The sequence below is a fragment of the Marmota monax genome, unplaced genomic scaffold (assembly GCF_021218885.2).
Source record: "Marmota monax isolate L192 unplaced genomic scaffold, Marmota_monax_Labrador192_F-V1.1 WCK01_AAM20220418_F8-fsc00039, whole genome shotgun sequence".
Taxonomy (NCBI): Eukaryota; Metazoa; Chordata; class Mammalia; order Rodentia; family Sciuridae; genus Marmota; species Marmota monax.
In genome coordinates this window covers 3,112,104-3,139,107 of record NW_026693602.1, presented here as the reverse complement: position 1 = coordinate 3,139,107, position 27,004 = coordinate 3,112,104, and positions in this window count along the sequence as shown.

Here is a 27,004-nt window from a genome sequence, read left to right as displayed (position 1 = left end):
TTTAAAGCTAAAAACAAAACAAAACAAAATATGAAATTTTTTATCACTAAAGTATTCATTGTTGATGGAGAAATTGCGACTGGAGTGAACTTGAGAATACAAATTAAAGACAAAAGAAAAACCAAAATCCTGGACTTTGTATTTTTTTCCCTTCACATCAGAAACTTTCAAGCTGAAAATAGCTCTCAGACATTTCTGTTAAGAACTCGAAAGCCCAGATGGGCCCCTACACTCATGTTTGGCAGGAAGTTAGAAGATACTTCACTTTCCTGGAGGCCAGAGGTGGGCCCTGGAGTATTACCTTAGTGAAGCCTCCTTCTTTCACCTGCTTATTTTTCTACTTTGAAGTTACATTGCAGGCATCAGTGAATTCCCCAAGACATTAAAGCATGGGCCTTGGCAACAGTCTTCCCGAGGCCATCAGAGCTCTGCATTTCAACATCAATCACATGAGGAGTTTATTGGCACCAAGACAAGTTTCTCATTATGAAACACCCAAGAGAAAATGTTCTTAATGAATTTGAGTCAGAGCTGGCAGTGTTAATCTTGAAGCGAACAACAAACTTCCAGCAGCCTTATTATGTGTAATTATCAATTGAAACTGTGGTCTTAAGACCTATCATTGGCAGACCCAAACATATGGATTTGCTTGCTGTGGAGGTTTTGATAACCAGGCATCTCCTGATCTTATTAGATACTCCTTATATCAGGACTTGACACTTAAGTCTCTGAGAAGCTACTACACTCTGGTTTTGAAAGCGAACCTAGAGCAATATTTTATGTTTCTTCATTCCAAATTTATATTCTATAGAAAAGAGGGTGAGATGTAAATTTATTCAATTCATAGGTATATATATATATATATATATATATATATATATATAGTATATATATATATATATATAAAATTATATTAAGAGTTCTAAAATTTGCTCATAATTCAAAACAACATAAATATGAATATTACCCTATGTCGAAGCCAGAGAATGGTATTACACAAAGAGAAATTATAGACTAATATCTCTCATAAACATACATACAAAAACCTTTAATGAAATACTAAATCAAATCTAGCCTTGTGTAAAGAAAGGTGTATACCACAACGGAGTAGAACTTTTAGACACGCAAGGCTGAATTTGGTATGGTAAGATTTAAACTTCCCATAATAAATTCAAGTTGTAACTTATGAAAATCAGTCACTATCGTCAATCATATCAAAGAGCTATGAAAAATCAGATGATCCTATCAATGGAGTGGAAAAAGCATTTGATGAAAATAAATACCTATTTATAATATAAACTGGGTGAAAACTAAAAATGGAAGAAAACACATATAACATGAAAAGCCGTATCTGCAAATTATCTACAGTTGGTTTCATATGCACTGGTGAGCACCTGGAAGCCTTCCCCCTAGGTTTGTAATGTGTCAAGATGTCCTCTTGCACCATCTCTTTCCAACATCACCCTGGAGTTCCTGGCTTTGCCAATAAGACAAAAGGGGGAAAAAGCAAAAGGTATATAGATTGTAGAAAGAGAAATAAAACCATTTTTCTTTGCAGGTAACATGATTGTACATGTACAAATTCTCAAAGAATGGAAACAGAACAAAACAAAAACAAGAAAAATCTCCAAGAACTAATAAGCAGGCATAGCAGTGTTGCAGCATACAAGCTTAATAAAGAAAAATCTATTGCTTTTTCCTGTACACCAGCAATGATCATTCAGAATTTGAAATTAAAAATAAATCTACAATAGCAGCAAAAAGAAATGAAATACTCAGACATAAATCTGACAGAATATCTACAGAGAGAGCCTTTACAAAGAAAACAACAAAACTCTAATGAAAGAAATTAAAAATCCAAAGATCTAAATAAATGGAGAGAGATGCTATGTTCAGGGATTGGAAGATCCAATACTTTAAACGTATTTATTCTTCCCAAATTGACCTGTAGACAATTCATTTCCAATCATAATGTCAGGAGGTTATTTTATAGATATAGGCAAACAGATTCTAAAGTTTAAACACAAAAGCAAAAGTCCTGAAATAGCAAATACTGAAACAGAAGTAAAAAGTGGGAAGAGTCAGACTACCTGCTTCCAACGAGGTCAACATTGACAGTTCATGTTGGTAGGATGCACGCATGATAGGATGTAGAAAATGCCACTTTACCTCTATGTTCTCTAGAACACATAACCCAAACTAGGTATGAGAAACACATTGGACATATCCCATTTGAGGGACATTCTACAAAACACCTGGCCAAAACTATCAAGGTCATTAATAACCAGGAAAGCTCGAGAAACTGTCATAGCCAAGAGAAGCCTAAGGAGATCTGAGGATTAGATGTGATGGGATTGTTCCTAAATATGACCTATCCTAAATGTGTTAAGATTCAGGAACATAAAAGGGACATTAAGTAGAAGCCAAGAAATTGGAACAGAGTATGGACTTTAGCTGATATCATATCAAGACCAGGTCATCAATAGCAACTGTACCATACTAATGTAAGACATTAATAATTGGGGAATTGGTGTGGCATGTGTAGGAACTCTCTATATTATACTTGTAATTTTCTTTGCAAATCTTAAACTGTCTTAAATCAAATTTATTTTAAGAGGAAATGAACTCTGGTGAAATATTTACTTAGAGGCTGAGGCAATGCTGGCCACGATCTCTGGTGTGTAGAACGTTTTACCAATTGATGAAGAAACAGGCACTTGAACAAGTAGAAGAGAGAAATAAATAGCCAGTGAATCAAATCAACAAAAACATCACTATGTCACAGAAGTTCAAAGAAGAATCAGGTGTGGTACTACATGACCCTCATTCCAGCTACCAGATAAGCTGAGACAGAGTGTTGCCAGTTTGGGAAATGTTATGAGTCCCCATTTCAAGTTTTAAAAAGGGCTAGATGAACTCTAGATAGAGCAGAGGGGTTGGAGGGGCAGGGAGGAGACATGGGGTAATTAATGATGGTGGAATGTGATGATCATTATTATCCAAAGTACAGAAATGAAGATACGAATTGGTGTGAATATATTATGTATACAACCAGAGACATGAAAAATTGTGCTCTATATATGTAACAAGAGTTGTAATACATTCTGCTGTCATATATAAATTTTAAAAAGGGGGCTTGGGATGTAGCTCAGTGGTAGAAGTCTTTCCTAGCATGCATAACACCCTGCATTCAGACCTTAGTACCACAAAAATACAAAGAAGCTCCAAAAAGAGGTTCACATCAGAAAGAAACATCATCAGTTCACATCAGGAAAAAAACAAAGATTATGGAAGCCAGCATCTGAATCACTTAACCCTGGGCAAGCTCCGCATCTTCCTGTTCTTAAGTTTTCTCATCTCATTGATGATATGAGCAGCAGAGCATCGCTCACATATGTGTCAGAAGCACTGATGGATTTGTCCTGGAGGGAGCTCAGCATGGTACTGTCATCAGAAGGCAAGCACTCGACTCATTATCATCATTCAACTAAATTTTAAAATGCAAACTTGAAGAGGTTAGTATTGCATATGGAATATTCCCTGGTGTTCATAAAAGTGAGAGCATTTCCCTTACCCCTCAGGTGGCTTTCACAGGTAAGATTTGTGCATAAGCCCATGAGATCGGAGCAGAACATGTTTTATGATCTCCAGTGTTCTTCTATGCAGTCACTTCTGAGGATTTATTCTGATATGGCTTGACTTCTGTTATTTCTAAGAGGAAGAAGAAAACCAAGAGCAATACAAATATTCTGTGAGCTTCAGCTTGGGTAAAGTGCCAAGGGACCAAAGAATCATTCTGACAGTAACCAAGTAATGTAAAGTGTTGCTCGAGTCTTTTCTCTCTACTCTCAGGCAGGAACAAAGCTTAAAAGGAGGATCCAGAGCATCATAGCTTTTCTCCAAAGATGAGCTATTTGTGTGACACCTCTTTCCAGTTGTCACTCTCCTTTGTGTTCTCTTGGAACTGACAGAGTCACTTAATCCATCTGATTTAACCCTCAACATCAGATTGCATCACTTTAAGGTTGCTTCCAACTCTGAGATTTTAAAATTTCAACCAATTAAACTAATATTGGGAAAGAATTTAATGAATTTCATGTTCTTGTGATAGCCTCTGAAGTCATTTTTCAGACAACAAGTCATGTCACAATTAGGGAAACAGATCCTTATATCAGACTCATTAATGATAGGGCCTAATATTCTGGGGTATCATTTAGCATTTCCTTTTTGTTTCAATACCTTTTTTAAATATAGGAGCAATATTTGGTGCTTGGAAAAAAAAGGTTTATGAAGGATAGTAATTTAAAAGGTTTAAACATATATATGCATATATATGTAGGTAAGATTTAAGGCAGAACAATATTAATTAACAGTCTTTAACTATATTAAGACGAGAAGATTATTATTCTTTAATGTTGCGGGACAAGAGGGAATAACTATTAACTAACCTCTGGGGATTTCAATTTGTCATCTGAAAAGCATTTTCCAGAAAACTAATGACATTGAACTGATACCAATGCAGAGATAATTTTCTGGAAAAAAATAATTTGAAATTGAAATAGGTGTTCCTCTGATACCATGCTTCCTGGGGGGGGGGGGGGGGCATGATGAACGTCTGGAGCACAGGCTGATTGTCCCATCCACAATTTTCAAATACCTGTCAACATCCAAATAGAAGCAGCTGCTATATTTTTTTGTGTGTGTGTGAACTAGAGCAGATATAAATAAAATAAACATATTCTGAGTTAAATGTGATATAATACACAAATACTGCTATAATTTTTGTGGTTTCTCATTGTCAACTGTCACCCTATCAAATGGAAAATACAGATGCAGTAATTTTGAGACTTGTTTTGAGTCTTAAGTAATTTTGTAATTAAGTAATGCAATACATATATTTATTGATCCCTTCTCTATGCCTGGTACTTATGTTGATACTACAAATGAAGCAGTAAAAAAAAATAATTCAGATATTCCTACCTGTGTGCATGGAACTTACAGATGAGGGGTGTGAAGTTAACAATTTTTTTAAAAAGTGAAACACAGAGTATAATAGTGTGTTGAATTTTTAAATCCAGATGTTGTGAATAGAAAGGCTTAGAAGGAGAATACAAAGTTTGTGTGCATAGTGAAGGAGGACAGTTATTACAATTTTCAGTAATAATGTGATTAAAACCAAGTAGAAGATGAGAAATTAGATGGATACATGGGACAGAATGTTCCAGGCTGAGGAGATGGCAAATGCAAATGGCCTGAGGCAGAAGTTTTGAAAAGGAGAACACTGTGATCTGACATTTTAAAATGATTACCTTAAATGTTGTGTGAGAATAAACAAAAAGCTGGGGCAGAGAGATCATTAATGAATGATTGAAATAACTCTTCACTATGCTTTCTACTTCAATCGTTCATTAATGATCTTGGATTGGACAAAAGACAGCAGTGAGTGTGATACACTATGGTAAACTATATTTAACAAATAGAGCTGTGATGGGTCACATGGAGGGCAGGGGAGGCGGGCAAGCTGAGCAGTGGAAAGATATCTTTGCCAGTCCCTCTGATGGGATGTCTGTAAGGGGAAAGCACTCAGAGGGGAGATCCCAAGTCCAGTTTTGGGCATTTTAAGTTAAAGATTACTAAAAGACATTGAAGTAGATGACAGAAGTTCAGAGAGAGAAGCAGAACTTTTGGCCCTAGATGCCATTTGAAAGCATGACACTGAATGAGATTAGATGCCCTAGACAATGGGTAGGAGGAGATAGCTGAGTCCCTGTGTTGAGGGCCACAACCAAGTTAAGATGGCGCCTGGCAGTATGGCAGGAGGAGTGGTTTGTGAGCCAACGCCAGCGAGCCATTAAGATGATGAGGATTCCTTAATGACTGACTGCTGTGTCTAGATGATGTCAATTAAGTTAAGCTGTGTGTAATTAGTTGGGTATATGTACCTCTGCGGTCCGACAGAGAAGTGGCTCCTGCTACCTTGGGTGCCCGCTACTTTGAGTTCTCAGTTCCTGCTGAGTTCACGCGCAATAAAGTAGTTCCTGCTTCAACCTTCAAGTTGCTTGTCACCTCTCGGTTATTTTGCCCAGCCGGACTTAGGCAGCCCAGCCAGACTTAGGCATCCCTGGGGCCTCAAAATGCCAGAGATCAGAGGAATGAGTAAGAACCCTCAAGTAGACAGGACACTAGCGAGACAGAGAGAAACCATTAGGCATCCTGAAAGCCGGTGGTGGAGATGATCGGCTGTGGCAGGTGCTGATGGTTGGGGAAGTACTATAAGGATAGAAAGCCGGCCATTGGATTCTGCACATTGCAGGAAGTTGGTGACTTTCCTAAAAACAATCTAAGATTGAAAAACTAATTTGAAAAGATTTACAAGAGACTTGAATTTTTAAATCCATTGTTGATATTTTTTCAATTCAAAATCTTTTGAAAAGTGTCATAAGGTAGGCTAGAAAATATTAGAAGAGGGAAATAAACAATAGCAACTATAAGTGATGCATATTAATGATTAGCCTCTAGAAATATGATGAGAAAGGCCCAGGAATGGACAGAAGACTGCTGACCAAAAAGCTAAGCAAAACAGTAACTGCTGGAATTTATACCACTGACATCCATTGGCCTCAAATTTCTTCTAATGTTCTATGGAATGAAGCTGAGACTAATGATAGTGTAGAACATGGAAGAAAATTCATCTACTAAACTTAGCCTGAAAAAGCAATTTTAAGTTTTCCCAGGTTCAGGTGAATATGGACGTTGGGATCACAGCCAATCAAGAGTTATATTGGCATATTTCTAGACAGCACTGAGAAAAATTGGCCTCCTACTCAGCACAATGTGCATGCCTCATAACATAAACAAAGAAAAAATAACCAGACATTTAACAAGAAATATAGGAAGTTGTGTTCCACCCAAATATGAGAGGGAAATTCAAATGATGTCTAAGAATCAAAATTTCACAGTGAATCCCATCATCATGTACATCTACAAGAATGGGGTCCTAACTAGAATAAGATATATTCTACCCTTATACATCAAAATGGATTCTACTGTGATGTATAACTAAAAGAACCAATAAAAAAATCAACAAACATTTCTGGAGAATCTATTAAAAAAGCCAACAGTGACAATTCCTTGAGGAGCACAACAAATTCAGTACACCACAGATTCTACTTTAAAGTCCATTTGGGAGAAAAGGCAGGGAGGGAGTAATGACTAAAAGCTAACTAGCTATATGCAATTTAAAAATTAATTAAAGAGAAAAGGCTAATAGCTGTCCTAAGGTAGCACATGTTCAATAGTATAATCAATGAGGCTCTCAATATTACAGGATGCTTAGAAAGGGAAGCCATTCATTCAATTCAATAGTATTTTGGGAAGAGGTTAAATTTCATTCAGTCATTAGACACAGGCACTTTTCCTCCTGAAATTTATCATCCAATGGGAAAGAATATGAAAAAAAAAAATTTCAACAGAAAAGTTAAACAATAATATACAGGCATATGGTTAGAGTTACTGGAACAAAATAACTTTATTGAAAATATTAAGGAAAAGTTTTGTATATTTAAGGCAGTGAATTGAATTTTGAAGGCTTGATAACATCTTCACAGGTAGATAAAAGAAAAGAAGCAAAATACTGCACCAGGTCTCTTAGCAGGAAGGTGAGCTAATATTTCCCACAAAAGCAAGTATTTGTGGAGAATAATTTCTCATTGGAGGAATGTGATGAACTAAATGTGTAGAATTGTTTATTTGATGATAGTGTTATCAGTAATAAAGAGAGTAGTGACTTGTAACAAGGACATCAGAATAATAGTAGATATTTGTCTTCATCTAAATAGCACATATATTGGTGAATATTATGCTTGGCTACTTCAATAAAAGCAATCTATGCATTTAAAAATATAAATAATAATCAAATGCTACTTTTCCTAAAAACTGGGCCATACCTTACTTAAATAGCAATGCAGAATTTAGGAGCTGGTAGCAACTTCTAAAATGTTAGCCTTGCAAATTAACATGCTATCAAAGTATGATTATAAATATACTGAAAGCATGAATCACATAAAGACATACAAAATATTCTAGAGATATATTTAATTTATTAATGAAGAAACAACAGAATGGTTAAGATACTTCAAAAAGCGTCAGAGGCACACTGGAACAGGTTTGTTATGTTAGAACAAAACTAATTACTGTTCTGTAGGGCAATAAAATTCCAGTCTTTGATATCAGGAAACAATAATTTACAATTCTGACAGATAACTCTGGTTGAAATACTGCTAAAGCAAAGATATAATTGCACTGACTCAAGGCCTAATTGTGAGTTAGTAAGGAGTCCACTTAAAGCACTTTGTATAGAGAAATCATCTATTGGGTAGGTCTATTCGACAAGGTTCTGGAAAACATTGAAAAGACATGTAGCCAATATTTATACTTCTGTATGAATTTTCGTATAGTCTTGAACGGGCTTTACTTGTGGTCATAGATAATCATTATTATTTTTTGTTTATCATAAAAGGCTTCTCTGATTCATTTACATGGTCCAATAAGAGATGTTAAGTGACATGGATATTCTTCTCTTCTGAATGGTCATTACATGTACAGCTACCCTGAGTTGGAAACTACTAAACCCACAACATTAAATTCTGCCTGGAAATTTCATCAGGAATATAGGATTGCATGTTGAAAAGCCTCTATTACTTGCTCTTCTTTCTCAAGTTTAGAAGACAAATAAGAGATTCATCTCCAGCAAATTCTGCTTGCAATATATGTAATGTTGGTGAACTCTACTCCACAGGTTTTCAAAATCTGTGGAAATTCTTGAGCTGTCAGAAAAATGGCCTTTCTTAAAACATGTACATCAGGAACCCTGTCATGAGACCAGTATTTTAGAAAAACGTTGTAGACATTGGTCTCAATATGAAATACAACCTCCACTTCTTTAACTGTGGATGCTTTATATGTGGAAAAGGAAGATTTATTTTTCACTACATCCTTGATTACACAAGAGATTTGTCTAATTATATTCTGGCAAAAAAGGAAGATGGAATCTTAATGAGCCCATGCAAACTGTACTATTGGCACAAAAGACAGAGACTCAGTATTTGTTGCTATCCCCTGAGGGATCACTGAAGAAAAAGCCACTTTAAAAAGTATAATTTCACTCACAGAGCTCAGAATGGCCCAGGACAACCCCACCAACCTGCACAGAGCCCACACCGGAGCCCACACTGGGTCCAGAGACAGCCGACAGCCACAATGCTGCAAGCCACAGAGCTGCATCACTGAACACATCACCCAGCACCACCGCCCACCCATCCCTCTGGACACTCCATTGCTGAAAGCAGCCACCTCCATTTTGAGACACCTTTGTCACCATCTTTAGCTGGCGCAACTCCCAGCTTGGAACACTGGCTGGGCAGGTACACATAGTCCCCAACTTTCCCCTCTCCCCTGCAGCTGCTAACCTGGCACAGTGACTACCCAATACAAAACAGCTCTCCAAGACAGGGGCACAGCCACCAGAGTGTGACCCTCAAGACCTCCAGAGAGAAAGGTCCCTGATTAGGAAATAGAAAGGGAGAGGGAGTGGTACTGGAACCCTGGAGAGGCACTATTAGCCTATAGCGCAAAAACGGTAATGCCGTGGATCAGCAGTGCTAGCAGAGAAGACATACAAACAACATGAAAAAACAAGGTAAAAAAGTTCCCCAAACAAATCAAGATACTACATCATTAGAATCCATGGGCAGCACAATAGAAGAAATGACAGAGAAGGATTTCAGGATGTACATAATTAAAATATGTGAATTAAAGGATGATATAAGAGAACAAATACAAGCAGCAAAAGATCATTTTGATAAAGACCTGCATAAACAAATATAGGAAGCAAAATATTACTCAATAAGGAGATAGAGGTTCTAAAAACAAACAGAAGGTCTTAAAATCAAAGAAACAATAAACCAAATTAAAAGCTCAATAGAAAGCTTCACCAACACATTAGAACACTTGGAAGATAGGACCTCAGACAATGAAGACAAAAATATATAATCTTGAAAAGAATGTAGACCACACAGTGAAGATGGTAAGAAACAATGAACAGAACATTCAAGAAATATGGGATAGCCTAAAAGACCAGATTTAAGAGTTACTAGAATAAAGGAAGGCACAGAGTTACAAACCAAAGAAATGAACAATGAAATAATACCAGAAAATTCTCCAAATATGAAGAATGAATTGGAAAAACAAGTACAACAGGTTTACAGGATGCCAAATGTACAAAATCACAACAGAGTCACACCAAGGCACATTATAATGAAAATGCCTAGCATACGGAATAAGGAGAGAATCTTAAAAGCCATGAGAGAAAGGAATCAGATTACATATGGGGGAAACCAATTAGGATATCTGCAGATTTTCCAATCAAGACCCTGAAAGCTGTAAGATCCTGGAACAACATATAACAAGCTCTGAAAGAAAATGGATGTAAAACAAGAATAATATCTGACAAAATTAAGCTTTAGATTTGATGATGAAATAAAAACCTTCCATGATAAATGAAAGTTAAAAGAATTTACAACTCTAAAGTCTGCACTACAGAACATCCTCGGCAAAATATTCCATGAGGAGGAAATGAAAAACAATGAAAATCAGCAGAGGAAAGTATTACACTAAAGGAAAAACTAATCAAAGAAGAAAACAAGTCAAGTTAAATACCAAAAATAAACAAAAATGTTTGGGAATACAAATTATGTCTCAATAATAACCCTCAATATTAATGGCCTAAACTCACCAATCAAAAGACATAGACTGGCAAACTGGATTAAAGAAAAAGACCCAACAATATTGTGCCTCCAAGAGACTCATCTCATAGGAAAAGACATTCACAGACTGAAAGTGAAAAGTTTGGAAAAAACATACCACTAACATGGACTGCAGAAACAAGCAGGTGTCTCCATCCTCATATTAAATAAAGTAGACTTCAAGCCAAAGTTAATCAAAAGGAATAAAGAAGGACATTTTATACTGCTCAAGGGAACCATACATCAATATGAAATAACAATTATAAATATATATGCCCCAAACAATGAAGCAGCTATGCTCATTCAACAAACTCTTCTTAAGTTCAAGAGTCAAATAGACCACAACACAATAATTCTGGGTGACTTAAACACATCTCTTTCACCACTGGATAGATCTTCCAAACAAAAGCTGAACAAAGAAACTTTAGAACACAATAATCCAATCAATAACTTAGACTTAACTGACATATATAGAATATTTCATCCATCAAAGAGTGAAAAAAATTTTCTTCTCAGCAGCACATGGATCCTTCTGTAAAATAGACCATATATTATGCCACAAAGCAACTCTTAGCAAATACAAAAAAAGTAGAGATACTATCCTGCATTCTATCAGATCATAATGGAATAAAATTAGGAATCAATGGTAAATTAAAAATAAAAGCTACTCCAACATCTGGAGACTAAATTATATGCTATTGAATGAACAATGGGTCACAAAAGGCATTAAAGAAGAGATTAAAAAGATCTTAGAGGTAAATGAGAATATTTATCCAACATATTGAAAATCTCTGGGCACTACGAATGCAGTACTAAGAGGAAAGTACATTGAATGGAGTTCATTCCTTAAAAGAAGAACAAATAAATGACCTAACATTACATCTCAAAGCCCTAAAAGAGGAAGAACAAATCAACACCAAAAGCAGTAGAAAACAAAAATAATTAAAATTAGAGCTAAAATCAATGAAATAGAAAAAATTGACAAAACAAAAAGTTGGTTCTTTGAAAAACATAAATAAAATTAATAAACCCTTAGCCATGCTAACAAAGAGAAGGATAGAGAAAACTCAAATTACTAACATACGTGAGGAAAAAGGAAATATCACAATGGACACTACAGAAATACAGAAGATAATTAGAAATTATTTTGAAAATTTGTACTCTAATAAAATAGAAAATACCAAAGGCATCAACAAATAATTTCTAGAGTCATTTTATTTGCCCAAACTAAACCAGGATGATATAAACAATTTAAAGAGATCAATTTCAAGCAATGAAATAGGAGATGTCATCAGAAGCCTACCAACCAAGAAAAGCCCAGGTCCAGATGGATACACAGCTGAATTCTACAAGACCTTTAAAGAATAACTAATACCAATACTCTTCAAATTATTTCATAAAATAGAAAAAAGGTGAACACTTCCAAACTCATTCTATGAGGCCAATATCACCCTGATTCCAAAACCAGACAAAGACACATCAAAGAAAGAAAACTTCCGACTAATATCTCTAATGAACATAGATGCAAACATTCTCAATGATTCATTCTAGCAAATTGAACATAAAAACATATCAAAAAGATTGTGCACCACAATCAAGTGGGGTTCATCCCAGGGATGCAAACTTGGTTCAACTTATGAAAATCAATAAATCAATAAATGTAATTCATCACATCAATAGACTTAAAGATAAGAATCATATGATCATCTCAATAGATGCAGAAAAAGAATTTGACAAAATACAGCATCAATTCACATTCAAAACGTTAGAAAAACTAAGGATAACAGGAACATATCTCAACAACATAAAGGCTATCTAGGCTAAGCTCCAGGCCAATATCATTCTAAATGGAGAAAAATTAAATGTATTCCCTCTAAAAACTGGAACAAGACAGGGATGCTCTCTTTCACCACTTCTATTTAACATAGTTCTTGAAACACTGGCCAGAGCAATTAGACAAATGAAAGAAATTAAAGGAATACAGATAGGATTTGCCAATGATATGATTCTATACCCAGAAGCCCCCAAAAAAATCCCACCAGAAAACTTCTACAACTAGTAGATGAATTCAGCAAAGTAGCAGGATACAAAATCAACACCCATAAAACAAAGGCATTTCTGTATATCAGTGACAAATCCTCTGAAAGGGAAACGAGGAAAACTACCCCATTTACAATGGCCTCAATAAATAAATAAATAAATAAATAAATAAATAAATAAATAAATAAATAAAATACTTGGGAATGAACCTAACAAAAGAGGTGAAAGACCTCTACAATTAAAACTATAGAATACTAAAGAAAGAAATTAAAGACAACCTTAGAATATGAAAAGATCTCCCTTGTGCTTTGATAGGCAGAATTAATATTGTCAAAATGAACATAGTACCAAAAGCGCTATATATTTTTAATGCAATTCCAATCAAAATCCAATGTCATTCCTCAGAAATAGAAAAAGCAGTCATGAAATTCATCTGGAAAAATAAGAGACCCAGAATAGCTAAAGCAATCTTTAGCAAGAAGAGTGAAGCAGGTGGCATCATTTTACCAGAACTTAAACTATACACCTACAGAGCAATAGTAACAAAAATAACATGGTATTGGCACCAAAATAGACTGGTAGACCAATGGTACAGAATAGAGGACACAGAGACTAACCCATATAATTACAGTTAACTTATATTAGACCAAAAACACACATTGGATAAAAGATAGCCTCTTTAACAAATGGTGCTGGGAAAACTGGAAATTCATATACAGAAAAAAAAAGAAATTAAACCCATCTTATCATACACAAAACTCAAAGTGGATCAAGGATCTAGGAATTAAACCAGAGATCCTGTGTCTAATATAGGAAAAAGTAAACCCAAATCTCTATCATGTTGTATTGGGTCCTAACTTCCTTAATAAGACTCCTATAGCACCAAGAATTAAAATCAAGAATCAGTAAATGGGATGGATTCAAACTAAAACGTTTCTTCTCAGCAATAGAAACAATCTCTACTACAAGGTGCTGAGAATATGCTTTTTGGTTGAGGATCAAATTTCTGAATTGTATCTTATAATGGGTCTTTAGGAAAATATGAGAGGCAAATATAATCCATCTGTTGATAAAGACTAAGTAGCAATGATAACTTTATTAAGCAACATTATTAGAGTCCATGGGAGTAGAACTTTCATTTGGATTATACCACATATTGATATCATAAAGATTTGGTACACATTTCCTCTAAGGGTAAAGCATAGGATGTACCTTAATCTTAGAGCCTTCCAATCTTTTCTGTAATGGGACAATCCCTGAAGTATACTTGTATTAATAGTAATTCTGTACAAAACTAATTCAGGGAAGGCTGAGTTGCTCTTTATTTGACAGGTCTTCCAAGCAGCTCTTTATTCAATAGCATTGAGTTAATTAGGAAATATTGGGCAGATCAAACATCCTAATTATTATTAGTAACCCTCTTTGGTAATATGAAAGAAGAATCTTTGTAGGTATCCAGAGGCTTCTAGACAACCCAAAACATTATTGAGTTATTAAAAAACCTTGAAGAAATTATTTTTATGAATGTAAGATTTTGTCTTGGGATGCCAAAAAAAGAGAGAGAGAGAGAGAGATTAGATACCCAACTAAGAGAGAAGTATAAGTGCCAGAGAATAAATGGTTGTAGCTTGTTCTCCTATTAATGATGATGTCAAAAGGATGACTTAAAATAAGGATAGTAAAAGGTAACCGAACCATAAGAGATCTTAGCTCTTTCAGAAGCAACTTTTGTCCTTTGCTTTTTAACAAGTATTCAAGGGCATTACAAATCAGGGAGAACACACACACACACACACACAAGTCCTCTAATGAGCCTAAAAATCTTTGTTGCCTGGAATGTTACACAAAAGTTAGGGAGTAGCTTTTTATTGCTTCTTGTTCAGAGGAACTGAATGCTCCAATCTGTCATTTTAGCAGAGAGAAAACCCAAATTCTGGTATTGCATTCATGTGATTTGGGGCAATAAAGAATTCATAAACCATATTCCCCCTTATGGAAAAACTCAAAAAACTGCACCAAAGTATTTCACTGATCTTTTCAGACTAATCCACTTTGGATACTATAATTTCAAGTAATTTTTTTTTCCCCTGAAACCTTAAACAACTCCCTATACTCAAATTTTGTCATTCACTATTGCCTTCTTCATTCTGGAACAACTTGACACTTTGTCTGAGGTCAAACCTCTTCTGCTTTTCTTTAAAAATACAAGCACACAATCCACTACCTTGCATACACAGTTTTATTTATTTGTCATTATTTTTTCATGAAGAGTCTTTTTTGTCTGCATTAATTGTATCTTTTAACCAAAGTGTTCAGTTTTGCTCCACAGCAAAAGATGACATGCATGTAAATGAAAACTCTGTTTCTTATACAAGTGCTTTGATAAACAGAGAAACTCATAAAAACAATTTTAAAACCTCTCGTACCACATGTTCCCTTGGTACTCTAAGCATTGCAAAGATAAAAATGTCCATTCATATATTTTAAAGATATGTTGTCCAAGGTAAAGTCATTCTGTAACATTTTGAAATAAAAATGTGCTTCTGACCATGGTGATGTTAATGAAACCTGATCAAGGTCTAAAATTTAACTCAGGTACTTGGATAGTTTCCTTAGGTTGACAAGCAATGTACAAAGTTTGAAGGGATATGAGTAAGTCAATAGCAGCTTCAGATGAACAACTTCGGCTCTGGGTCAAAAGTAAATGCAGGACACAAAAACTCACTGGCCAGATCCCAAAGTCCAAATGTCAAAGAATATATCCAACAGGTATGACATACTTATTTATTTTTGAGCCAGGTTAAACACAGGCAAACTTAACGTGGTTATGAGTTAATGTAGCAACCCTGATGTTTATCACGTCTTACATTTCTGTAGAAGGGCCTGCTGGTGGGGCTGGCCTTGACTGACATCTAGGAATTTTGCTTTAGAATGTTCCCTTCATGACTAATTTATAATGCAGTTTTGTATGCTTGGGGCACTGAACACTGCAATACCAGGCTGTATAAATTGTACAAAAAATGTAATTTATGATAAGCACATGCCTTCCTCCTCTGGGAATATGGCCTGTTGGTTATGGTGGCTGATAGGTGGGTAGAGGGTACCTGCATGACCAACTTCCAGTCAAATTCTCAGCTCTGTGTTGTAATCAGGTGTCTCTGGACAGATACATGCCGCCACAGTTCATGAGTAGAGGAAGAAGCATGTTTTGTGCACTTCTCTGTGGGAGAACTTTGAAAGTTATGCCTGGATTCTTCTAGAACCTCCTGATGAAACTTGTCCCTGTTCATTCTCTCTTGTGTCTCTTCACTGTAATAATTCATTATAAACTTCATTGTAATAAACTTCCAGCAATCACTGAACAGGTGGGTGGTCAGGGGACACCTGGAATGTGCACAAACACAAGACCACACAACGGGTTTCTCGTAGAGTCTTTCTTAGAAAACAGATGATGAACATTTCAATAGTGAGCACCCAGACATTGTTGCCACAAGTAGAGAATAACTTATGTACTTTGGTGTATACTAGAACCAGAACCAGGGTTGACCAGCAACCAGAAAAAAATAAAAACGAAAGAGCAGAGTCAAGGGAAAAACAAGTCAGCAAAGGTAAAGGTATTTTGCTACTTTTGATTTACTCTGGAAGAGCATACTAAGCATTTCTTCTAGATAAAAATTAACCTGTAATTTCATAGAATTTGGATCTTTGTAGATCACACAAAAGTCATTCCTATTTCCTAGGTGGATCTCTTAGGCCATGTACCAGTATAACTTTACAAAAACAGAGTCATCCTTTTGCTCTATTGTGAAGGTTTGGATGATCACATGAGTAGTGAACAATTATGTACATCATAGTGTACTAAAGAGTTCATATGAATAATTGAAAAACAGATTTGAATAAGAAATAAAACCTATTTATACAACCATAACTCTAACATTGATTGTGACAAAAGATCATTTAGTTCATTCTGATAAATTAATTGCATCATTAAAAATTATGCTATATAGATAGATGTTGTGCTAATACTTGGATAAAATAATGGGTATTATTATGGGAGGGTAGATCTCACACTATTCTTTGTAGTTATAAACAATGCTAATGGTTTATGATTCTTTGAGTCAATGAAGTATAGTGAAAAGAAAATCTTTGATGGAAAAAGAATTGTAATTTCAAAAAATGTTTTCTGTAAAATAATGGTGCAATTAACTGGATGTCTGTATCCCCTCAAAATTTATATATTGAAATATAATATCTAATGTGATGCTATTCAGATGAGGGACTTGTGGGAGGTGATCAGGCCATGAGGTTGGAGCTCTCATGAATGGGATTAGTGTCCTTATAAAAATAAGACAGGTTTCTGGCTTCTCCTCTTTTCACAATGTGAGAATAAAATGAGAAATTAACAGTCAGCAACCTGGAAGTCTCTCACCAGAAGCTATCGGGTGGCACTCAGATCTCCAAATTTCAACCGCCAGGACTGAGAAATAATTTTCTGCTGGTTTTGAGGCAACTGTTCAATAGTACTTTGTTGCAGTAGTTCAGGCTTTCTAAGACAAATGGAGACAGTTACTAATGCTACTCCCAAGTGATGCTGTAATCTGTAATGCCTGTGTGATGCATCACTATGATTCCTCAAGAATGAAAACAAGTTTAGTTCATGCATGCTGGATAGGATCAAGTTCAATGGCAGGGAGGGAGAAGAGTTCACTGCAATGTCTTTTTTGAACAAAATGACCATGTTAATATTCATGGATTATAGAAGAAAACCTCATAAAATAGTGGCTGATCTAACATTTATGACCTAGACTGCTTGATAAAATCTCCAGAAACTGAAGTTTAATGAACTATTGAAAGAAACTTTGACTTTGTTGTGCTGGGAATCAGGGCCTGATGTTGGGAAATGGAGGGTTCCTCACGCATAAGCCAGCTGCATCTTGCACTGAGAGTGTTATCACTGTGTCACTGTCTGCCTGGGTTCAAGGGCTAGTACCCCTTCTACATTTCACAGGTGGGAGCTGAATATTTCCCAGGGAAAAATTACAATTCCTAACATTGCTAATTTGAGGCTGCTCTGCCCGTAATTCCAGCATTTTATCACACTAGCAGTAACACAAGCAACTATAAATCCAGGTACTGATTAGAGGAAAACAAACAGATAAGAGATATTTGGCCAAAGCCCCCAAATTCAAAGAAAAGCAAAAACTAGAGATTGAGGCAAATAATGTAAAAAATACCCTGAGCACCTATAGCTCTGGGTTCAATCCCCAGCACTGAAAAATAAAATAAAATAAAAAATTTTGAAACTTGCAATTATAATTCTTATTTTACTCAAATAAATTCAGTAGAGGAAAGGAAAGTCACATCAATGCCATGACCTTTGAAAGTTGCTTCTAGCTCTCTGGGAGCTGCTATGGTTAGTAATAAAAATAAGGTTTGGTCCAAATTGCTAAAATACCTCAAGAGCATATCAAGAAAAGGAGATATAATATGAAAATCAATTTCTTTAAACTTGAGGGGACCATTTCTATGTTTCCTTCCCATGTAAGAGAATGCCAGTGTTCGCACCAATGCAAAAACGTAACCTGTCCACATAGTACTATTGATGAAAGTCACACTCTAGGCCTCCTGGTGACCAGTTCTGGATGTCAGGTTTGTAAGTGTAGCAGTTATGCTCTTTCTGTAAGGCTTTACCCCAGCAGGGCAATAACTCCTACATTAATTTTCCCCAAATGACACTGTGTAAGGCTCAAATATTTAACAAAATCTCATGAAAGGATGATTGATCTCTCTCACACCCCTCTCACAGGCTCATTGCATGGGAAACTTAGAACTGGGGGTATCAGGTATCGGTATTTCCAACACCCATTCCCAGAGGGTTTCTTCATGTGGCTCTCCTTCATAATTTAACTTGGCTACTGCTTTCTGTGTCCCACTCGGGTTTGCCAGAAATTCACAGAGGAAGGGAAGGAAGCCTCTTTTTTTTATAGCTTTTAATCCAAAGCTCTGAACACTCTTTTTCTGATGGAAAGCCAAAATATTAAAAATAACCATATGATAATCCACTGAGGTCTGTCCCATGCCTGCAACAACAGTTTTAATCAAGGTATTTGTGTTATTTTGATAGGCTCATGACTTTTAAATATACTGTTATAAAGTTTAGTGTTTTTATGACTTTTCTAGTATAAAGGTTTCCCAAGGAAATGTGTTATTAAGATGGTTTCTTCCAATTCAAATAAAGGGCCACCTCAGGTTAAATTTTTATTTTACTATTTTCCAAACACTAAACATGAAATCTATTCTCTTAATGTTTTAAGTATACATTATTGTTGTGTTAAATAGCAGACCTCTAGAGCTTGTTCCTTTTGATTGACAGAAGCCTTTGCCTTGTTGGTCTATAACTCCCAATTTCTTCTCCTCAGACACAGGAAGCTACCCCACCACTCTTCTTCTATGAATTTGACTATTTTAAATAATCTTATAAGTGGAATAATGAAGTCTTTGCATATATATGATCTAAATACTATATATAGATAAACATAACAATTCAAATGTGGAAAATCAAATAATTACCTTAAAATGGGCAAAAATCATGAAATAACATTTCATCAAAGAGGACAAACAGATGGCAAATACACACATGAAATGTTGTTCAACATCATTAGTTACCAAAGAAATGCAAATGAAATCTCTTTGAACACCTACCAAAATGGGTAATATAGAAAACAGGACAGTACCAATGCTTGAGACGATGTGGAGAAACTGGATCACTTTATGGAGGGAGAATGTTAAATGACACAAGTAACTATGAAAAACAATTTGGCAGTTTGTTTCAAAAATAAATATATAATTACCATATAACTTAACAACTGTTCTTTAGGGTATTTATCTCAGAAAAATAAAAATATATTTACACAAAAATCTGTACATAGATATTTGGGATGGTTTAGGTATTAGGTGTCCCCCAAAAGATCATCTATGAGACAAAGCAAGAAAGTTTAGAGGTGAAATGATTGGATTAGGAGAGCCTTAACCCAATCAGTGAATTAATCTCCTGACAGGAATTAACTGGGTGGTAACTGAAGCAAAGTAGGGTGTGGCTGGAGGAGGTGGGTCATTGTAGGTGAGTGGAGTAGAGTCACTCTGCTTACGGGTGCTATGTCCCCAGCTGCTTTCCTCAGCCACACTATTCTGTCATGATGTTCCACCGCACCTTGAGCCTCAAGGAAGGGAGCCAGCCTTCTATGGACTGAGACCTCTGAAACTGTGAGCACTCAAATAAACTTTTTCTTCTTCTAAAACTGTTCTCGTCAGGTCTTTCGATCACCACAGCAAAAATAAAACAATATTATAGCATTTATTTGCAATTTCTTAAAGTTGGAAATGTTTTACAATGTCTGAATGATTGAACAAATTGTAATACATCCATACATAGGAATGCTATTTTAGAATAAAAAGGAATGGACTGTCAATATATGCAACAATTTGGATGAATCTCCAAATAACTATAATGAATTAAAAAATAGAATTTTTTCTCCCTAAAGGCTCATACTATATTATTTCATTTACCAACAATCTTAAAATGATAAAATTGTAGAAATGGAGAACATACTGGTAGTTACCAGGAGTTATAGAAAAAGTAGATATGGGAGGAAACTGGAGGAATTTTCATGGTGACAGAAATGCTCTCTCTTAACTGTATCAATGTCAATATAGTACCATTAGGGGAAACTGGGCCAAGGATACTTGGAGTCTCTCAGTGTTATTTCATACAAGTGCATGGAAATGTGTAATTATATCAAAATAAAAAATTAATTAAGAATCATGGCACAATATTCTACACTAAGATGGTATCATAAGTTCAAGTTCCTACTAAAATGTCAAGCCTGCAAGACAGCTGGCTTTCTTCTCTAAGATCAAGCCCTGAGCAATCATAAAGGAAAAACAAAACAACCACAACATAAAGAAATCCAGCAAGTGATTTAAAATCTCCTGGCATGATAGGGATTATTTTGAAACCTTGTGTAGGGATGTGGCTTTTACCTGAAAAAGGAAACATTCAGGTGAGGCCATGGGAGAATAAAATATAAAGGAGCTGTTAGAGTTCTGCTTTCTCTTCTCCCCTAGGGATAACCAGTGCCTGTTCTCTGCACCTGCTGTTACTCAAAGGTCTAGTTCAGCTGTCATTAGAAGTAATTCATGCCAATAAGAAGACTGTGAGCATCAGATTTTAAAAAGCGAAAAAAAAAAAACCCAAAACTTTTAAAGAGTCATTTCCCAACACCTCCCTGTCCAAATTCTCCAAGGGCTGGTGAATTAAAACTGAAAGAGGCTCTTCTAATACACATTCCCCAGGAAGTAGAAGCATTATTTTCTGGAGTTAGGAGGGTTTTGTTGTTTTGTTTATCTTTTATACTCGGGGGCTCTCCACATGTCCTGCCTGACAGTGTAGCTGGAACCTCACGGGATATGAGCTCAGAAGTCAAAATACTAATACTTTTGAAGAGTCCAAATATTTTAAAAGAAAAACAGCATACTGTATTAAGGATTCCAATACAGCAAGTGTACTAGAACCAAAGTACAAAGAATATGAACTTAATCTAGTTGCCATACAAAAAATAATGAACAATAATAATCAGCAATAGAAAGCAGGTGAATTTTCAAAAAATAAAGCTGTATTAGTTATGAAAAATTAAATAATTACAGTAGAGTCATAGAGAAACAAATGTTGAAGAATTTAAAGATTATGAAATATCTCAGACTAAAATGTCCATAAAAAAATCAAAGGACAAAGTTAAGGGAAAACCCATACTAGAACACTGTACTAAGGATCTTTGAATACCAAAGACAAAGAGAAATTTCTAAAAGTTTTTCAAAAACCAAATATCACATGTAAATATCCCAATAAGACTTCAGTTGGTAGTATTTTTTAACAGAAAAATTGGTGTGTAAAGAACATAAAATACTCTTTTAAAATATTGATGGAAAGGGCAGAGACTGAAATGTCAAATATAGCTCAATATTTGGTAAGCCTTTAATCCCTATAGTCATTTGCATTATCCTGAAATCAAACATGAAGATTATGGAGCAGAGACCAAAGTTATTACTAAGGTAATAACTGTACCCATCCCTGCCATGTCTCAGACAACTATAGATTTTGTAGGGTCAGATGTCACCCTTCATATACTGAGGAATAGTACTTCAAGAGAGGAGAACTGAAGATACGGATTTGGAAGCTTAGATTGGTTGATCAACTGAGACTTTCTTTACAGAGGGAAATAATACTAATCTCTATAGTATGAATAATTTCTTGGGAAGATAAGAGGGAACTCTTTGTTACCCTCTGACTATGACTAAATCTTTCTAGGGAAATGATAAAACAAGCCTCTCAATTGACAATTCTTGAAATGCTTCCACTGTGCTAGATTTTTGTCATTATAATGAAATAACTGAGATAACTAACTTATAATGACACAAAGGTTATATGGGTCACACTTTTGGAGATTCCGTCCCATGACCAAAATTGGCCCTGTGGCTTTGAGTCTGTGTAGCACATCAGAGAACAGTCGTTTATATTATGAGCCAGGAAACAAAAGAGAAAGAGAAAGGGATTGGGTTCCCACTAGCTCCTTCAAGACCCCAAGACCTAAAGACCTCCCATTAGTTCTGCCTCCCCTAGGGTCTTCCTCTTTCCAGAAGAAACACCATGGAGACAAAGACTTTAAGGCATGGGCCTCTGGGTCATTCAAGATCTAAATGATAGCACAGCTTCTAGATTTCACCTTCCTCTGAAATGCAAGCACTTAACTCCAGCAAATAAATCTGCTCCGAGTTCTTTCACCATCTATCATTTAACTTTCAAGGTTTCTTGCTAAGCAGGTGTCTGTTGTCTTCACTAAGAAAATCCTAAATAGGAAATAAAACATACTTCTTGACAATCATTTGTGTACATGGATATGGTAAAAATATTCTCTTTCAATGCCTCAGATAATCACATTAAAACCTCCTCTGAAAACAGTTTTGAAAAGTACATAGATGAGAGATAAAGCAAATTCTGCTAGTATTATAAGAGACATAAATAAGTAATGATCAAAATCTTGTTAAAAGCAAATTCTCTTTAAAATTTATAAATCCAAAGTAAAAGAGAAAATAGGATTATAATGATCAAGGAATAAAAGACTTGATGGAGAAGGGTAGAAGCACATAAGCACAAAGAGGGTACATAAGCACAAAAAGATATGAGAACTTGCTGACATTCTTGCCATTTTTACAAAAATGTAATTCAAAAATAAGTAAATAAAAATAAACTTAGAAACAGTAGGCAAAACTGAAATAAGAGCTAGGTATGGTGGGCATGTCTGTAGTCCCAGTGGCTCAGGAGGCTGAGGCAGGAGGATCACAAATTCAAAGCCAGCCTCACCAAAAGCTAGGCACTAAGTAACTCAGTGAGACCCTGTCTCTAAACAAAATACAAAATAGGGCTGGGGATGTGTCTCAGTGGTCAAGTGCTCCTGAGTTCAATCCCTGCCATACCCCTCCCCCAAACAAACTGAAATAAGAAATGAAAATAACAGAAACAAGTACAAGTTCATCAACAGTTACAATAAATGTAAATGGGATAAACAATATGCTGACGAAATGGATAAGGAAACAACATAATAAAGAGAGAAACTCCATATGAACATTCAAAGAATGGGCATGAAGGTAGGTATAAGAACATATCATGTAACTGACAACCAAAAGAAAACTTATGCAAGTAAATTAGTGTCAGATAAAATGGTGTTAATATTTATTACAGGTGGAGTATCACAATATAATGATGAAAGTTTCACTTAAAGTTTTAGTGAAGACAGCAATTTAAAAGATTAATGTACCTAACATAAAAATACCTGAAATAGAATTAAGGGAGAAATTGGTAAACCCACCATGGATTTCAACACATCTCTCTCAACTGATGGGGTAAACACACAAAATAATCAGAAATTATACAGATCTGAACACCACAACAAATTTTAAATAATGTACATAGTAGAGGTTTACAGAAAAGAATGTGTATTTTCTTCAGCATATATGGAATGATGTTTTATCATAAATTACTAAACAAATTTCAGACATTGTAGATATAGAACATAACATATAATGCCAATACAATTGTCAGACATTATTTTTAAAGAAAAAAGAAAAACATACTCTATATATGCAATTAAAAATGTATGTAATTTATAAAATTAAAATGAAATAATAAGAGAAATAAATTATTGTCAGAATATATTATAATAAGAGATAATGAAAAGTCTACAAAATAGAACCTGTAGTTTTAAGGGACAGACAGATGAGGGTGGTGGGAACATGAGGTTAAGGAATTCTGTAAAATAGGTCCACTGTGCTGACCGCCACATGCTGTCTTTGCCCACAGCCCTGCCTGACCTAAGTGGACAGGATATGTCCCATTCCTCAGCAAACTACCTGTTATCTGCAAGGAAATGCAGGCAGGGAACAATGCTGATAAGAGGAACCCAAGTAACTCTGAAGAGGGAGACTTTTGTGACACTTTTCACAGACCAGGTTCTGGAAGATAAGAATAATTCCTCCTAACCATAAAATCTGTGAAAAATGATTAAAAATCATTAAAAACCACTCAACATGGGCCAAGGGGACCTAAAATGTCATGGCAATAAGTACTTGAAAGTCTGATGTCAATCAAAATTCAAGAGGTGGACCTGGATGGGACTGTCTGGAAACTTCTCTGGGATTCGTCAATAAAACTGGAGTACAGGGAGAGGCATGTTATCCCTCTCCTCTCTGAGAGGTCCACCCTCTCCCTTGAGATTGTCCCCTTTCCCTTTTCCTATCCCTTAAATAGACTCATTCCTGTTACTCAGAGCAACATGTCTGTCTGATCAACTTTTCGACTTGATCTCAGGAATGGGGTTTGAAGGGGCCTCTTCATGCTGCCTCAGTTTCTTGGAAGGCACCAGTTCTGTAACAGTAAGATGTGGTCAAATTGATTTTTTTAATGGACATTTGTAGTTTTAAATATTTATTTTAGAAAATAAAAGTAAAATCAAATTTGCTAATATATATTTTCATAATTTAGAGTATGAATACTGGATTTAACAAACTCCCAACCCCAAAGAAGATGAAAATAAATTATAGTTGTGATTAATGCAATAGAAAGGCTCTGTTTTAACTAGAGTGTGTTTAATAAGCAAATGTAAGAAATAGAAGGAAGTAGTCATCTGAGGCAAAGGACTGAAAGAAGACTTTGGCTCAGCCAGGAAATTGATTCCATTTTCCTCTGCTCTGAGCTTTGCTTTTTTTTTTTTTTTAAGGCTCTACTGCCACACAAAATGCTAGTGGCAATCATGAGAAGTTACAGGCACTCGTCCACAGAGCACTCACAGACCTTCTGAAGGGAGTCACACTGTATAGGTATTTGCCCCTGCATTTTGCCTCATGCAGATTAAAGAAAGAAAGAAAGAAATTGGAGAAGTGAAACATTATTAAACACAGGCACTTATGATGACAGACACCACCATTAAGTTGTCTAGCAAAGGAGGTCACGATATGCCTCACATCCTCCACCCTCTGCCAGAGGTTGAGTCTCATTTCAATTTTGACCAAGGTTCTGGAACATCCCAAAGAGTGGACCTCATTTTTGGGGAACTGAAAAACAATTTAGTTTGAATTTCCATATTTTTAATTTGTGTTAAATCAAAACCCTGGCAGACGTCCTTATTTTCTACGCAATTAATGCATTACATGGTTCAGTAGCTCTGATTTCACCCTGGCAGCCTGATTATGGTAATGTAAAGATTGACTCATACCTCTGTTTGTGAGTGTCCTATTCTGTGTTGCAACAAACATCAGAAGTGGTCTGACGTTGGTTGTTGTTGTTGTTGTTGTTGTTGTGTATGTGCATATTATCTATGGGTATCCATTTGCATATATACATAAGGTAAATGGTAGTCTCTATTCCTGGAAGAGGTGGTGGGAGCCACCAGAAGCCCGTGTCATTGCTCTTTGTGCACACCATGGAAATCAAGGAGGGAACAGTCTCTCCTTCCAAATGGTCTGGGATTATTTTGGATGAAAGTGTTGTAGCTCAGGAGGAAAACTTGCTTATTCTTGGTGAATTACCCACCTAAATGCTTCTTAAAATACAGATTCCTGGACCTTTCCCAAATCTTCTGATTTGGTTGATTTGATGTAGAGTCTGGGTTTCTCTACTTTTAACTTGTGCCCCTCAGACAAATTTATGGATTTAGACAAGTTTAAAAAATAATGCTGTGGGGCTGGGGTTGTGGTTCAGAGGCAGAGCGCTCGCCCACCATGTGTGAGGCACAGGGTTTGATCCTCAGCACCACATAAAAATAAAGATATTGTGTCCACCTATAACTAAAAAATAAATATTTTTTAAAAAGAAAAAGAAAATAATTCTGTACCTAGTTACAAGGTCTAACAATTTCAAACTCTAACTGCAGGGTCTTTTGGGATTGCTCATATTGTTTTCTATAAGACTCACCTGACTTCTCCAACCAACCCATCAAAAAAATCTGCCATACTCATTTAGTGTCCCCATTTAGTAACCTCTCTAAGCCTTATATTTCTCATTTGAAATGTGGGAACAATATTAATACTGATTACTGACCTCAGAGAGAATGCAATACACTAATCTCCATAAAACACACAGAATGGGATAAGTCTGCAGTAAAATCGGCTATGAATTATTCGTTTACTTGAGAAATGTCTTTTACCTGCTTAATGTAGCATATTATTTATAAAAAAAAATATTCCCAATATTCTCCCTGTCCTGAACCCCTATATCCTGTTCTAGGTTCTTGAAATATATCAGTAGCCAAATCATAAAAAGATCCTTTCCCATAGAAAATAATAATAAATGCAATCCTCAGTACCACATAAAGAAAGAAAACTACAACAAATGTTACAAATAAATATTTCAGCAGGATGTTAGTGGGTAAATTCTATGGGGAAAAAAAAAAGGTTAAGAAAAAGTAGAACCAGTAAGAGGGACAGAAAAAGGGGACACAGTGGATAGAGAGCAGATTGCAGTTTTAAATACGATGGACTGAAGAAACCTCGTTCAGGAGACAATCAAACAACAACTTAAAAAAGATGAGAGAATGCAATGAAATGCTTCCAAG